Genomic DNA, 15337 nt, shown 5'->3' with positions numbered 1-15337 from the left:
TTGTTGATGAAGATTATCATGTTGCAGTTCTTGTTGCTGGTGACCTATTAGTGTGAACCAACGTTGCATAAGTATTCACCGATGTACAATCAGTGCGCCCGATTCACAGAACTAACTTAAAACAAAATCCTAAATTTACTAATTTTGGTATTCACAGAAGTTAGGGTTTTGTCTTAAGTTTATCTTAAGACAAACTTAAGACAGACTTAAGACAGTCTTAAGAAAGACTTAAGACAGACCTAAGACAAACTTAAGACAGTCTAAAGACAGACTTAAGACAGAATTAAGTTGGGATTTTGTCTTAAGTTTGTCTTAAGTCTGTCTTAAGTCTGTCTTAAGTTTGTCTTAAGTCTGTCTTAAGTCTGTCTTAAGTTTGTCTTAAGACAAACTTAAGACAAAATCCTAACTTCTGTGAATACCAAAAGTAGTAAGTTTAGGATTTTGTCTTAAGTTAGTTCTGTGAATCGACCCCAGTGTGCCAATTCAGAGGTCTGTTGTGACCACGGTTGTAACAATGCACTTTGATGGTAGGAAGTGCAGAGTGTGGCAAATGTGCATGCATAGCTCGGAAAATCTGTCATGAAACCACCATACAGCGCCATTGGTGTTGACTGCAGAGTTGTTGGTGCTGCTGTTGATGGTGTCTAGTAGCATCTCCTCTCTTACTATGTCACACATATTTCTCAATCTCACCCCTGTGATATGGTGTGTCATGTGGTTGGCCGATGAGTAAGTGGATGTCTATTCAGCCAATACTTGTGTGTTGAAATAGATAGGTCAAATGCTAAACAATTACAAATGCTAAGAAGTGTGCAAAGGTGAGCTATGCCATGTGTATCAGCTTGGTGAAGTGTGTGGCCAGTCATATCTGGTCAAATAAACCACATAGTGTAAATGATTTGGAGAAGTGGAGTCATGTGAGTTTCATGCCCTGCTAGTGACAGATGACCCAGGCCATGAAGTTTACGTTGTGTCAAAAGTTAGTGTTGATGGTGTTTTCAAACCTTCACTGTCTCCAGTGGGCCCTTCAGGTGAGGTGGCTGTGGACTGTCCCTCATTATCTCACGGAACATACAATTGCATGGCTTGTGTGGTGTCACAGGTCTGCCATCAGCATGAGATGCATGTCTGAAAGTGAGCTGTGTCATGCAAGGACGATGGCATGTTACCATTCACATGGAGGTGACTGCAAGGAGTGTGGATCAGTGCCCTGGCTAGATGTCCGGAGAGCCAGGCTGCCTGTTGGTGTCTGTGGTTTTAGGGCAGGTCTCAGTTCCATTGTGTACATTTGTAGTGACGCGTATGCAACTGTGCAGCAAACACAAGCTAAATGGCTGGTTGGACGATCAACACTGAGGCAATGTACTCAGCATTGATGCCGCTAAATAGCTAGAAGCAACACGTCTAACCTAAGTCTAAGGATTGCTAAAATCACAAGATAATAAACTGTCAACACTGCCAACGTAGTATGCCTAATGAATCATGTACCCATCTATCCCTCACATTTCATAGGTGATCAAGGATATGGTCTGTGTCCATGGGGGATGACACCCGTCCGAAACCCCACCACCCAGGCACAGAGGCAGTACAATGCTGCACATCGCCGCACACGTGGGATTGTGGAGCGTACATTCGGCGTGCTCAAGTCACGTTTTCGTTGCCTGGATGTTAGAGGTGGCAAACTGCTCTACAGTCCAGCAATGGTAAACAAAATAATCCTGGCATGTTGTGTACTGCACAACATTTGTGTGCGCACAAATGCACCGTGGATACAAGTGCCTGCAGCACCGGGCGATGAACAGGATGAGGACCAGCAAGGTGGCCCACACCCCACAGCCACTGTGGCTGGAATTGCCCAAAGGGACCGGATCATAAATAATTTCTTCACATGAGCACATAAGATTGTCATTTACAAAAGCAAATACATGTATTTAGAAAAGGACCTCAAGTTCTGTTTGGTAAAATAAACAAACTCAACGCACATAGCCTGTCTGCAAGTTACTCTCCTGCATCTGTATATCACTATGAAATGTTACCATTGTACAATAATTGCAAGTAAGAGTACCAAAGTAAAATCATGCTGTGTATGGTTCATCATCCCAGAGAGTTCCAATAGTGCGTCAAGCGTGCACAAGCTGACTTTACAATTAGAAAAATCGGGCACACAACTCCTCAATGGTTGTGTCAAATACTATGTAATACAAAATTCACAGGGTGTACTTGACATGATAATTTATAATGTATGGTCTATGAACTGACAAAAAATGATTTCATTGGTTAATTAGTTGTTTAATATAACTGTTAAGGCTGTGATAAGGGGGCCAAATTAGAAAGTGGGTGTGGAATGGTGCTCAAATATGAGAGGTGGGTATGAACTGTGTGTTCCAGCAGAAAAATGGGTGTGAATTTGGTGCTCAATTTGGTAAATTGTGTCCTAAATTGGGTGCAAATCTTAAATGCGGGTGTGAACTGTGGGTCTAAGCTGTAAATTGGGTGTGAAATGGTGCCAAATGGTGGAAAGAAACCCTGCATGCATCCAAGACATTGAATGAGCCAACAGCAAGGCTCACATGCACACCTTCCCTAGACACCTTCATGAAGACCGTCAAGACCGGTCACGATGTTTAACAAATTGGCTCATTGGCAGTATGACCCAATAGACAATGCGAACTATCTGACCATCTCCCTGCAACCCGTGGTGGACAAGGTCACTGAGAGACCCAGAAACACCCAGCTGACTGGCTACATTGAAGAGAACTCCATCATGGACCACTCCCAGTTTGTTTGGGTCTCAAGCACAGCACCAAGAATGTACACCATGCTGACAATGCTTAAATATGCATGCCACTTGACCTGTGTCACATTGCGGACAACACATCCTACTACACCTCTATGCAGCCTCAAACACCCTCTCACTCACCACACCCCAGATGCCAGACACCACCACAAGGGGATACGAGGAACAGCCCTCACCTGTATCCACTCTGTCTTCCACGCAATAAGCCAAAGGACCCTCACCCACCCCTATCTCCTAAACCACAGGCAACAACTGCGGAGTCTCCTCCACCTGCTTCAACACCCTATGTATGCTCAACAAGATCTACAGATGGATCCCGACAGACACAAGGAAAACAGTCACCTAGGCCCTCGTCAGCAGCAGACTCGACTACAGAAACGCACTCCACGCCGGAGCCACCACCAAGCTCATGCACAGACTGCAAAGAATCCAGAATGCCTCTGCACGCCTGATCCTTGATGTCCCGCGCTGCAATCACATCACCCCACACCTGAGGAACCTACATTGGCTCCCCGTCGATAAAAGAATCTCCTTCAAACTCCGGATCCACGCACACAAGGCCCTCCACAAGACCGGCCCGGACTATCTCAACAGTCGACTCTCCTTCTACGTACCCAACATGAAACTCTGCTCCGCAGACCTCTCCCTGGCTACCGTCCCACGCATCCATAGAACCACAGCCGGAGGCAGATCCTTCTGCCACCACGCCGCAAAGACCTGGAAGACCCTCCCCCTCAACCTACGACAAACCGAAGACCTTCTAACCTTCAGGTGATGACTCAAGACCTGGCTGTTCGACCAGTAGCAACAGCACCCCCATCTCTACCCACCCTCAGTGCCTTGAAAGCCTTGCGGGTATGTAGTGCGCTGGAAAAATTATTTGATTGATAAATTGATTGCTTGAGTACCACATGGAGCGTCACTAATTCACACGTCTTGCTATATGCACATGTCCCCAATCACTGCCATTGCTAGACAGCACTGGGTAAGCATATCATCCCACACAGACAACACACAGCACATCCTCCCCCTCACGAAGAACGCAGAAGACACAAAAGCAAGCTCCCTGGAATGAATATCGGAACTGAATGAATGTCAGATGACACACCTCTGCATAAAGATCAACTGCGAGAAGACTGACCTTCTCATCTCCGCTCCATCCACATCCGCATGGGACAACCTCTAGTGGTTGTCTGCCTTTGTGAGCCCGCCCTCACTGACAGACCATGCACGCAAGTTTGGCATCATCCCAAATCCACCATCATCCTGCACAGCCAGATCTACTCCATTGCGTGCTACAGCTGTCTACAGATCTAACCAAATCCATCACAATGGATAACCCCAGGATGCATAAAAATTGTCACTAACGCACTCATCCCCAGCAGACTGGACTACTGCAACAAACTCTACTCAGGGAGATACAAAATGCCACTACACAAGTTCTAACACAGCCTGAAAGCTGCAGACACACCTGTCTTCAGAAACCCATGTCACAAACACAAGAGGCAACACATACAGAACATCCAATGTAGCACCCACAAGGAGAAAGTAAGCCTAAAACTACTCACACACACCTCCAATTCACTACACATCATCAGGCACAAAGACATCCAGGAGAGAGTCAACCTCAACATACCCAAGAGGAACTGCTGCTCTGACAACCTTGCTCTTGCAGACTCAACTGGGATCGGAAAATCACAAGGCAGAGGAAGAGCTGCCACCTACGCCGCCTGAAAAGCCATGGATGAGATGAAAGTCAACTTCAAACAATCTCACACCCTGCATGCTTACATGCGGAACCACCAGACATGGCTATTTGGCTGAGGCGGTGCTGCACACCCACTCCCCCACAGTGACTTGGGAGCCTCACGTGTGAGTAGGGCACTTCATGCCCACCCTTATTATCGGATTGATCTGCGCACATACTCATCACCTACAGACCACCCCAGGTGAGTAGTGCCCTTACATTTCACATCTCTTTTTTGAATGAATGTCGGTGAAATTACCAAAAGAGGTGGTGATAAGTAATGTCACATGCCATTTTGGGTGTCAACTGTCTTGGAACATAAAAGGTAGTCTGTGTATACCCTTGAGGAAGTGATGTCTATGGAACAACAATTCCCATTCTGTTGGATGCAGGGGGATACACAGTACCTGGGCCTACAACCTGCTCTGACTCTTAACTGTACAGCGAAGCGTAAATATTCAACACTGTTGGATGAGACGGCTAAGGTGCTGGACGCCTGCTCAAAACTGAGCTTCACATGGTTTGGATGCATAGCGGGAGTGAAAATGTAGATTCTTCCACGCATTTCCCATGTATTTCAATTTGGACACATGGTGTCCCACCCCCGTGCACTCACACAATTGCAAGCCCTCATTAATAAGTCTGTCAGGGAGGGCAAGCGGACTTTCCTCTCACTTGTACAGCTTACACGGCCGAAAATGCAAGGTGGCCTGGGATTGCCCCTCATTGGTGGCTACTAACAAGCCACATGCCTTTGATATATAGTTGAATGGAATAGGCTGCTATGGGAGAAGCAATGGAACTTCATGGACCAGTCTGTGGCGGCTAAAAACATCTGGATCTAACTGTGGCTAGCCCATAAGCACTGCCCCTGGGGCTTGTACTCTTTGCCGGTTAGGGCGACCACCCACAAGGTCTTGGACAGGGGGGCAATATGGAAGGGGTGGACCTCTTTCCCCACACTGACGAACTACAGCGTGGATATCCCGGACTTGCCGCCGGATCAGGAATCAGCGATATTCCTTCGCTGGCAAAAACAGGGCTGAAAGAGCATAGGGTCTATCTTTGATCTAGAAGGGCTTGTGCCATATCTGCGGCCCCTACAGGATTATGATTTTCCCGCTGCTGGTGTGTATTCATAATGCCAAATAACACACTGGGTCACAGGACTCGACGTTGGTTACGTCATATGCGAAGTGGTTAGCGCGTAAGGAGGACAAACATTCCCTCATATCTGAGCTGTACAAAATGCTTTTCACCAGTCTGAGTGGTCAGTGCACAAAAGTGCAGGTTATGTGGGAAATGTAGCTGGTGAGGCCAATTTCATCCAAGCAATGGGAACGTATCCTGTATTACGCAAACCACACTGCGCACAGTGTAGCGGGGATGGAACCCCCTTCAAGGTTTGCTCTCATTGGTGTTTCACACCTGTGCAACTACATGTCTGGGAGAAAAGCAAGCCAGATCGCTGCTGTCGGGGATGCTGGATGACTGGTACCCTCGTGCACTTACTCTGACATTGTCCAAAATTGTAAAGATATTGGGGTGAGTCCTTAGATAACATAGATACAGCGTGCGACATTGCAATGCCCGGCGCACCGGAGTACACTCTCCTTGGCCTCTCACATCCGAAGGCCTTCCCACTAACATCCCCCAGGGGTAGGCAAATAGTCCCAGATTGCTGGCGGACAGGCCGGTTATCCTAGCACAGTGGGGTACAGTGGCCGTTCCAGGGCTCCTGTCCTGGTTACAACGTCTAAGGAACCTATTAGCTCTGGAGCGTCTGTCTCGGGGTGAAGAGGGAAGGGTGAGAGATTTTGCAACTTCGTGTTGCCCCTTTGTGATTTCATTGTCCAGAGATATGAGGGAAGTCACATGCCCAAAGTACTTGCAGGTCTGACGCATTGCACCGATGGGGCAATCATCCTCCGCCGCTCACCCAGTGGAGTGACGAGGGGGCTCCCTTCCACACATATTGTGCATGCTTACTATCACAGATTCTGATCACATTTCATGAAACTGGTCGCATACACCTTACAGTAATGTAATGTAATGTAATGTAAGTGCCAATTTGTATCGCGCGGCAATCGCTCCAAGGAGCATCTAGGCGCCCAGAAAGGACCACCAGATGTTAGGTAGTCCCTATGCTTACTTGACCGAGAACCCGAATTAAACTAGGCTTCTGGCAGTTATATCTTGGAGATTAAAGATCCAGGTTTTTAGATGTTTACGGAAGTCTATTTCTTTATCCAGTAATCTCAACTGGGGGGGAAGAGTATTCCATGCTTTTGCTCCCAGTACCGCCAGGGATTTGCCCCCTCGAGTTTTGAGTCTAAAACTCGGGACGGTAAGCAGGTTGGCCGTTGCAGAACGCAGTGCTCTGGTTGGACAGTATCTGCTGAATTTTTTCCTCAGATAGGACGGGCCTAGGTTGTGAACAGCTCTAAAAGTAATTAACAGTACTTTAAACAAAACCCTTTTTGTAATGGGCAGCCAATGTAATGCCTTGAGGGCTTTGGTTGCAGATGATCTTTTCGGCCATTTTAGAACCAGCCTCGCTGCTGCATGTTGCACCATCTGAAGTTTGTGTGTGACAACTTTATTTGTACCAGCATAGAGGCTGTTGCAACAGCCTCTATGCTGGTACAAATAAAGTTGTCACACACAAACTTCAGATGGTGCAACATGCATGCGCGATGTTACAAGTGCAACCGTAACTGTTTTCCTTGCTTCAAGGGGCAAAAGATCAAAGAACTTTCTCAGTCCCTTTATTACCCCAAAGCACATGCCTGCCACTCTAGCTGCTTGTTGTCTAAAAGACAGGTCAGAGTCAAAATGCACCCCCAGATTACGGGCTGAGTTGGTTGTATGAGGTGGTATTTCAGCTTTTTCTGGCCACCATAATCGTGGGGTGAACTCATTTTTTGGGCCTATAGGCATGATCTCTGTTTTACCTGTGTTGCATTTCAGGTGATTTAGGCGCATCCATTCAAAGGTGGCCGTTAGGCAACCTTTGAGCTTATCCTCCCAGGCTTGGTTATCCTTATCCATTACCAGGATAAGTTGTGTGTCATCGGCATAGGCTATAGCGTCTATGCCAAATGACGATATTAGTTTTATCAGGGGTGCAGTATAAACATTAAACAGGGTCGGGCTCAGGCTCGAACCCTGCGGAACTCCCGTCAACAGCGCTTTTTCACTGGAGCAGAATTCCCCCAGGGTCACCACTTGCCTCCTGTCACTTAAAAAGTTTCTTATCCACTCAAGCACTGTCCCTGTGACACCAGATGTTATTAACCGGTCTAATAGGATGGCATGTGAGACCGTGTCGAAGGCCGCCGATAGGTCTAATAAAATCAGGACGGCCTTCTTGCCTTGGTCTAGGGCTGAGCGGATAGTTTCTGTAGTGAACAGGAGGGCCGATTCGGTGGAATGTTGGGCCCTGAAACCTGCCTGGTTGGGGTGCCATACATCACTATCTTCCAAGAAACGAGTAAGTTGTTTATTTACAATTGACTCTGTGACTTTGCACAGAGCCGGAAGTAGTGAGATGGGTCGTAGGTTCGACAATGTGGTGGGGTCAGGGAGTTGTTTTTTTTGCAGTGGTTTCACCGCTGCCAGTTTCCACTCTGGGGGGACTTTGGCTGTGGACAGTGAGGTGTTGACAATGGCATTTATTATTGGATTGGCAATGTCCACAATGAGGTGTAAAAGTCTAACTGGGCATGGATCGAAGGGGGATCCGGATTTTGTTGCCAGAATTCCTCTTTTGGTATCCTCCAGGCTAACTGGAAGGAAAGTTGTCAACTGCGTGGCCCCTTGCCTCACTATATCATCCTCTGTTCTTGGCTCTAATATAGGGACATCGAAGTCCTTCGTCAGCCCCTGTACTTTTCCCTCAAAGAAATCTGCGATCTTGTCACAGAGTGCCTGCGAGGGCGGGATATCCTGCGCTAAACATTTAGGCTTATTAAAGCCGTTTACAATTTTAAATATTTCCTTTTGTTTGCTGCTGGCTGTTTCTATTGCCAACGAGAAGTACCTTTTTTTAGCCTGTTTAATTAGCGCATGATAGGCATTTTTTATCCTTTTGTATTTGCTACGTTCTAGGCTAGAGTAGTATTTCCGCCAGCTTCGTTCAGCTCTTCTAAGCTCCCCTTGTTTATCTTTGAGATCTCGATCGAACCAGGGTGCAGATGTTTTCTTTCTACCCTGCCTCGTTCTATTTTTTCCCTGCCCAACTGTACCTTTCAGATCATTCATCCATGTTCCAGTAGGCCTATGGACATTAGCGGGCCCTTAGCGTGCAGATTCTGATCGCATGTATTCAGCCTCATGACATTAGCTGCCCCGTAGCGTGCAGATTCTGATCGCATTTCATGAAACTGGATGCATACACATTACATTAGGCCTATGGACATTAGCGGGCCCTTAGCATGCAGATTCTGATCGCATGTATTCAGCCTCATGACATTAGCTGCCCCGTAGCGTGCAGATTATGATCGCATTTCATGAAACTGGATGCATACACATTACAGTAGGTCTATGGATATTAGCGGGCCCGTAGCGTGCAGATTCTGATCGCATGTATTCAGCCTGAAGACATTAGCTGCTCCTTAGCGTGCAGATTCTGATTGCATTTCATGAAACTGGACGCATACACATTACAGTAGGCCTATGGACATTAGCGGGCCCTTAGCGTGCAGATTCTGATTGAATGTATTCAGCCTGATGACATTAGCGGCCCCTTAGAGTGCAGATTCTGATCGCATTTCATGAAACTGGATGCATACACATTACAGTAGGCCTATGGACATTAGCGGGCCCTTAGCGTGCAGATTCTGATCGCATGTATTCAGCCTGATGACATTAGCGGCCTCTAACACACAGGAAGTGATGTATGCCTGCTTCCTGTCTCCTTGTGTGTGGGATTCACTTTCACTTTCTCTTTTGAGCACATTGTGTGTTATTTGGCTGAGTGAGGAGGTGTTTTGGGGATTGTGCTGGTGGAGAGTGTATTTAGGAGTGTTGCTGTGTTGCTGTGTCCTGTCTAACGTGTTTTTTTGGATTATTTCACATTTTATTTACTTTTTACTGTCTACTGTCCTCAGTCTTGTTGTGTTTGTTGTGGGTTATTTTCCTTTATTTGTATTATTGGGTTTTCTTTTGGTAGTCTGGGGTGAGAACTGGGGTGTGTGGAGATGGCTGCGGTGGGAAGGTCTGGGAGGATGTCAGAGGGGGCATTGGGGGCTTCCTGTGGCTGGTGCGGTGCTACCTGCCTCTGATGCTGGAGAGGTGAGGACGTATCCTCCAGGGCTATGGTGTGGCAGTGCGGAAGTTGCGGTGGGAGCGTGTGCGGGTGCAGATGCTCCGCTGCTTCAAGGTGAACAGGACCGTGCGCAAGTGGAAGCACCACTGGCAGGACATGCTGGCGCGGGAGGCAGACCTGCTCGACTACACCAGAGTCATGCCTGGCATCCAGGGTGGTAAGTACCAATTCCCTTGTTGTCCACAACTAATGTTACGTACATATATGAGTGACGTGTGTGAAAAGAAGATAAGATGTCTTAATGCTGTCCCAAGACCGTGACACTGTAACAACGTGGTTAATGCAATGTGACTTGCTATACTTGCGCATGATGGCCTTGACCTTGGATTTGCATGACTCACTCTTCCCCTACAGTGTGTGCAATAGTACAGAAGGTGTTGAGATAGTCAATCAAAATACACATTATTGATGTGCGCCATGCAGTGCAAGGTGGAGTGATGATTGGCATTGCAATGACCGCGTAGATTACGTTTGCCATTGGAAATACCACATAGAAATGGAGATCCCCGGTGTTAAACATCCCAAAATACACATGCTTAATGTGAGTGTATACTCAGCAGGAAGGGTTGCAGGGGCGTGGCGGTGTTTGCATGTTGAAGTATAGCAAGGGGTGTGTCTGTCGAAGAGCAATGTTCAGAGTTAGTGCTTGGAGATGGGGAGCAACGTTGCCTGTCACAGGTGTAGCGGAAGGTTGCCACAGGCCATATCTGCAAGGTAGGAAAAGGAGCAGACTCACAATCTGGTCTCTCTGGGGCGGTGGAACACGGCATAGGCCAGCTGGTCGGGTCGTCGGGTCCTTTGATGTGCCATGGAAAGAGAGTTGTACGTTAAGGTATGTTTGCCCAGTGTTGTGGATAGCTGTGTGAGCCTGGGTGCACATCTTGAATGTGACTCTAGCTTTGATGTGGAGACAGTGGAGTGTGCGAAGGTGGTGGGAGGTGTGACAGGGTCCTGGCAGTGTGAGGATCAGTCCAGTGGTTGCATTTGAGATGTCTTGCAGCTTGCAGATGTGGTTCATGTAAAATCTGTCATGGACTGTGGTGCCGTAGTAGGGTGAGCTATTGCACAGGGCATGAGTGAGTTTCTATGTGTGTTTGAGTAGGAGTCATTTGAGTGTCTGACATAGGAGGCAGAGTGTGTGGAAGCACGATGATGAGACCGTGTAATTACATGTGTGGATGTTTTTGCGCTTGATGGGTACTTATATTTTGTTGTTGCTCACTTTTGTGCAGCTCTTTGAGATTCATCTAGAAAGCTCTTGCATGGATTCACAATACTTGTGTTTGCTGGAGTTGTGTTGGCTGGATGTGTCGAGGAGGAGTTGCCAGTCACAGGGACCGCACCTACGGAGTAGGACTAGGAATTGCCATCGTCAACAGGAACACTCTCAGAGTCTCAAACAACAACGACAACATCCTCATCAACGTCGAACACCTGCACTTCCAGGTCCACACCAATCCCAACACCACCCTCAGAGTAACCTGCGTCGACATAGCCTCCAGACCCCTAACACAGTTCTGCAACTCCATCACCAACTTTGTCAGTACACACGCCCTCACATCCACAGACTACATCCTTCACGTTGAGCTGAACTTTGTGTACATTAACGGCACCATATCCACCACCCTGATCGACACCCTGGCCAACCTCGGCCTCATACAACTTGTCACAACACCCACCCTCCACAACAGCCACACGCTTGACCACATATTATCCACAAGCTCCCACGTCTACTCCAACCACACAACCATCCTCCACTGCAACAACCATCGATGCATCAACTTCGCATTCCATGAAGACACCACATGCCACCACACCCAACAGATCCACTGGCACTGCTGGAGCAAAGTCACAGAAGCACAGCTAACCAGCAGCCTTGCCTGGAGCACATCAACCACCCACACTGACTTCACCGCCCAGGACCTCAGACAAGGGATCGGCAACTGCGCCAACACACTCGTACAGATTAAGACACTCCAACAGACACACCAGCAAGTAAGCCAGCTGGTTCAATGCAGAACACCAGGCCTCCATGCTGACCTGCCATGAGTTAGTGAAGAAATTGCACCATGCACAGACACTGGACAGCTACGCAACCCACAAAGACGCCACACGCAGACACCATCACCTCATCAGATACGCAATCGGGCCTCCTTCAAAGACCGCATTGACAACAACGCACACACCAGCTAAGTGCTCTTCAACCTAGTGAAAGAACTCTCCAACACCAGCTCCAACACCAACACCATCCCACCTTTGCAAGACCTGTGCAACTCCTTGGATACTTTCGTCCATCGCAAGGGTGCAGACATCCACAACAGCTACAACGCCACGACTGCCACAAATAGCACTGAGACCTCCATCCCCACGGATCCCATACGCACCAACCCCCTGCTCTCCTGGACCAACGTAAACGACACAAACACAATGCACATCTGGTACAACATCCACTCCAGATCAACGTCAGACACATGCCCACACCACATCTGCTCCAAAGCCAGCCCCACCATGGCACCCCATTTCCAGATGAGCCTCAACATCTCCCTCATGAATTCAACATTCACGTAGAGCTGGAAGCACGCCAATATCAAACCCTTACTCCACAAACAAAAGACTGACCCCAAGGACCGCCTGAACTTATGTCCCATCTCCCTGCTACCATTCCTGTGAGGTGTCATTGTGAAGAACATCAACAGACAACTGACCCACTAACTCTATGGGAACAGCATCCTGGATCCGTCCCATTCATGCTTCAGCAGCAACTCCTGCAGCAAACTGGACACATCTCCGCCACCAATTACAAAATGCCACGGATGGACAACAGTGAAACAGCAGCACTCATTGTCCAGGACCTGTGATTTGCCTTCAACACTGTCTTGCACCGCACACTATGCACACGCATACACAACACCAAGATCCAAGACAAGGCTTGTGACTGGACAAACTTCTTCCTCTATGGCAAAATGCAGTCTGCCCACCTCCACCCTTCCTACTCAGAGTCCACAGTAATCTTCAGCGGATTACCCCAGGGGTCATCCCTCACACAACATTGTTCTACATGTACATGTCACCACTCGCACCCGTTACCCGACTGCACAACCTCAACATCATCTCCTACGAGAATGACAGCCATCTGATCTTCTCCCTCACCATGGCCATCCTCACTTACACAACCATACACCATGTAGGACTGTAAGACGTTGCTGAGTGGAGGAAGAACTGCCAACAGGAGATAAATATCAGACAGGACAGAAATGCTCATCCTTGAATCCACCCCCTCCGCATGAGACACCTCCTGGTGTGCAGCCACCCTTGGAACAGATCCAACACCAACCAACCACGCACGCAACATGGGGTTCAACATCAACTCTACTCTCTCCATGTCAAAGCAGGTAAACGCTGTCTCGTCCTCCTGCTTCATCACCCTCCAGATGCTTGTCAAGTTCTGCAGGTGGATTACCACCGAAACATGGAGAACAGTCACACAAGCACTCAGCAGCAGCAAGTAGGAATATGGTAACACCCTCTATCTAGGAGCCTCGACTATACTCTAAAAATGACTTAAACGCATTAAAAACGCCTCTGCACACCTGCTCCTCAACATCCCTCGCCGACAGCACATCACACCCCACCTGGGAGACCTGTACTGGCTCACCACCTACAAGTGTATCACCTCCACGTGCAAGAACCACGCACAAAAGCCACTCCACAACACCGGACATGCATACCTCAACAGACGACTCAGCTTCTGCACCCCAATCCAGCAGGTCCACTACGCTGACATTGCAATCGCTACAGTCGCCCGCGTCTGGAAAGCTAAGTCCTGCAGAAGATCATTATGCCACCTCAATACAAAGAAATGGAACACTCTCCCCACCCTCCTGTGGCAGACACAGCACATGCTAACATTAATGTGACTCCTCATGAACGGGATTTCCAAACAGTGGCAGACTCCCACCCCCCCGCTCCTTGAGACACTCACGGGTTAGTGGTGCACTATAAAGATGTTGTCATAGGAAAATTATCTAGATTGCTTTTGCACATACACGGCCATCTCACTGCCTATCCGTGTCAGGTGACACATGTACATTGATTGAATTAGCCTTGCTGGACCTTCTTGTGAATTCACGGCCCCTTACTTATTGCCTTAGTTAAATACTTGCTTGTGCATGGTAACACGCACCTGTGTGATTTAAGGGAATTTATTTACAAGACAAGGTTTTGCATGTAACAGAAGTGGCCCATAGGACATGGGATTGGCAGGATGCCTGTTGGAGTAGCAGTCCATTGTGAGTGACAGAACCAGGGGAAGAGGCAGATTTTGCTGTGCCATTGTCAATGAACAAGAGGAGATTTGCTGTAGGTCAATGTGTGGGTCTAAGCTGTTGGTGGACGTCGGCAGAAAGTGGGAGAAGAAGGACAGTGAAATGTTGGTATGTACAAACCGACATGCCTTTGTACATCACTGCTAGCTGGACTTGCGCATTACCATGGTGGCAGTTTCATCCTCAGATTCGTCCGATGATGTGTCGTGTCTCACATGTGGGTGGTGGTATGGTGGGAGCAGCACTGTGAGGCACAGACACATCAGGGTGTGGAGCTGAGGATGTGGATGCGCAAGCAGCAGATGTTGTTGCAAGACCGTGGGGAGGTAAAGATGTCATAGGGAGAAGCATGGCCTGCCATGTCTGTTCCAGATTATCCTGGAGTTGAGGCGTGGAAGGCATCTGTTGGAGCTCCCTCCGCTCCCTGGCCTCCGTTATCCCTGCCAGTCTCGATAGTGCAGCATAGACACTGCTGGAGCTATCCTGCCGGGACAGTGTGTCCGCTCTCCAGATCAGGACCCCAGCAATGTCATCCAGAGTGCGTTGGATGTTATTGAGGGTTGTGTGGATGTCTGACTTCCTCGCAAAGTTGTTTTCGAGGCGATTCAGACACCCACTGAGTTCCTCAGATTTGGCTGCCAGGCTCTCCAAGCCCACCCGCACAAAGTCCCGTGTCTCCCGTTGGACCTCAAGCGCCATGTTGTGAAAGAACGCATATGGGTTGGCTGGGTCCTGGGAGGCAGCTGTGGGAAGAGATGCTTGCTGCTGGGTGGTTTGTGCAGGGGGTGGGCTGGGCGCAATGCTGCTGGGTAACCCTGCTACTGGAGTTGGTGTGTCGAAGGAATCGAGGAGACGCTGAAACTCGTCCACATTGATGGTGGGTGTTTCGGACGAGTCATCGTGGCAAAGTGGGTCGTCCGGCTGTCCAGGAGGTGTTGTCGCTCCTTCTGAAATGTTCATGGGAGATACTGTTTAACAGTGGTATCCATGTATGGGCATGCATTATTTGACTTAACAATCAGACTGAGGGAGACTGTGCATTATAGATATTTTGTACAATATGCATGCTAGTTTCTGGATGGTGATTATTTCAGAGACATCACGGATGTGAGGGTGTACTTGTATGTTGTAATATCACA

Source organism: Triturus cristatus, chromosome 5_2 (assembly GCF_964204655.1).
Source record: "Triturus cristatus chromosome 5_2, aTriCri1.1, whole genome shotgun sequence".
Lineage (NCBI taxonomy): Eukaryota > Metazoa > Chordata > Amphibia > Caudata > Salamandridae > Triturus > Triturus cristatus.
Note: the sequence above shows the minus strand (reverse complement) of the source record.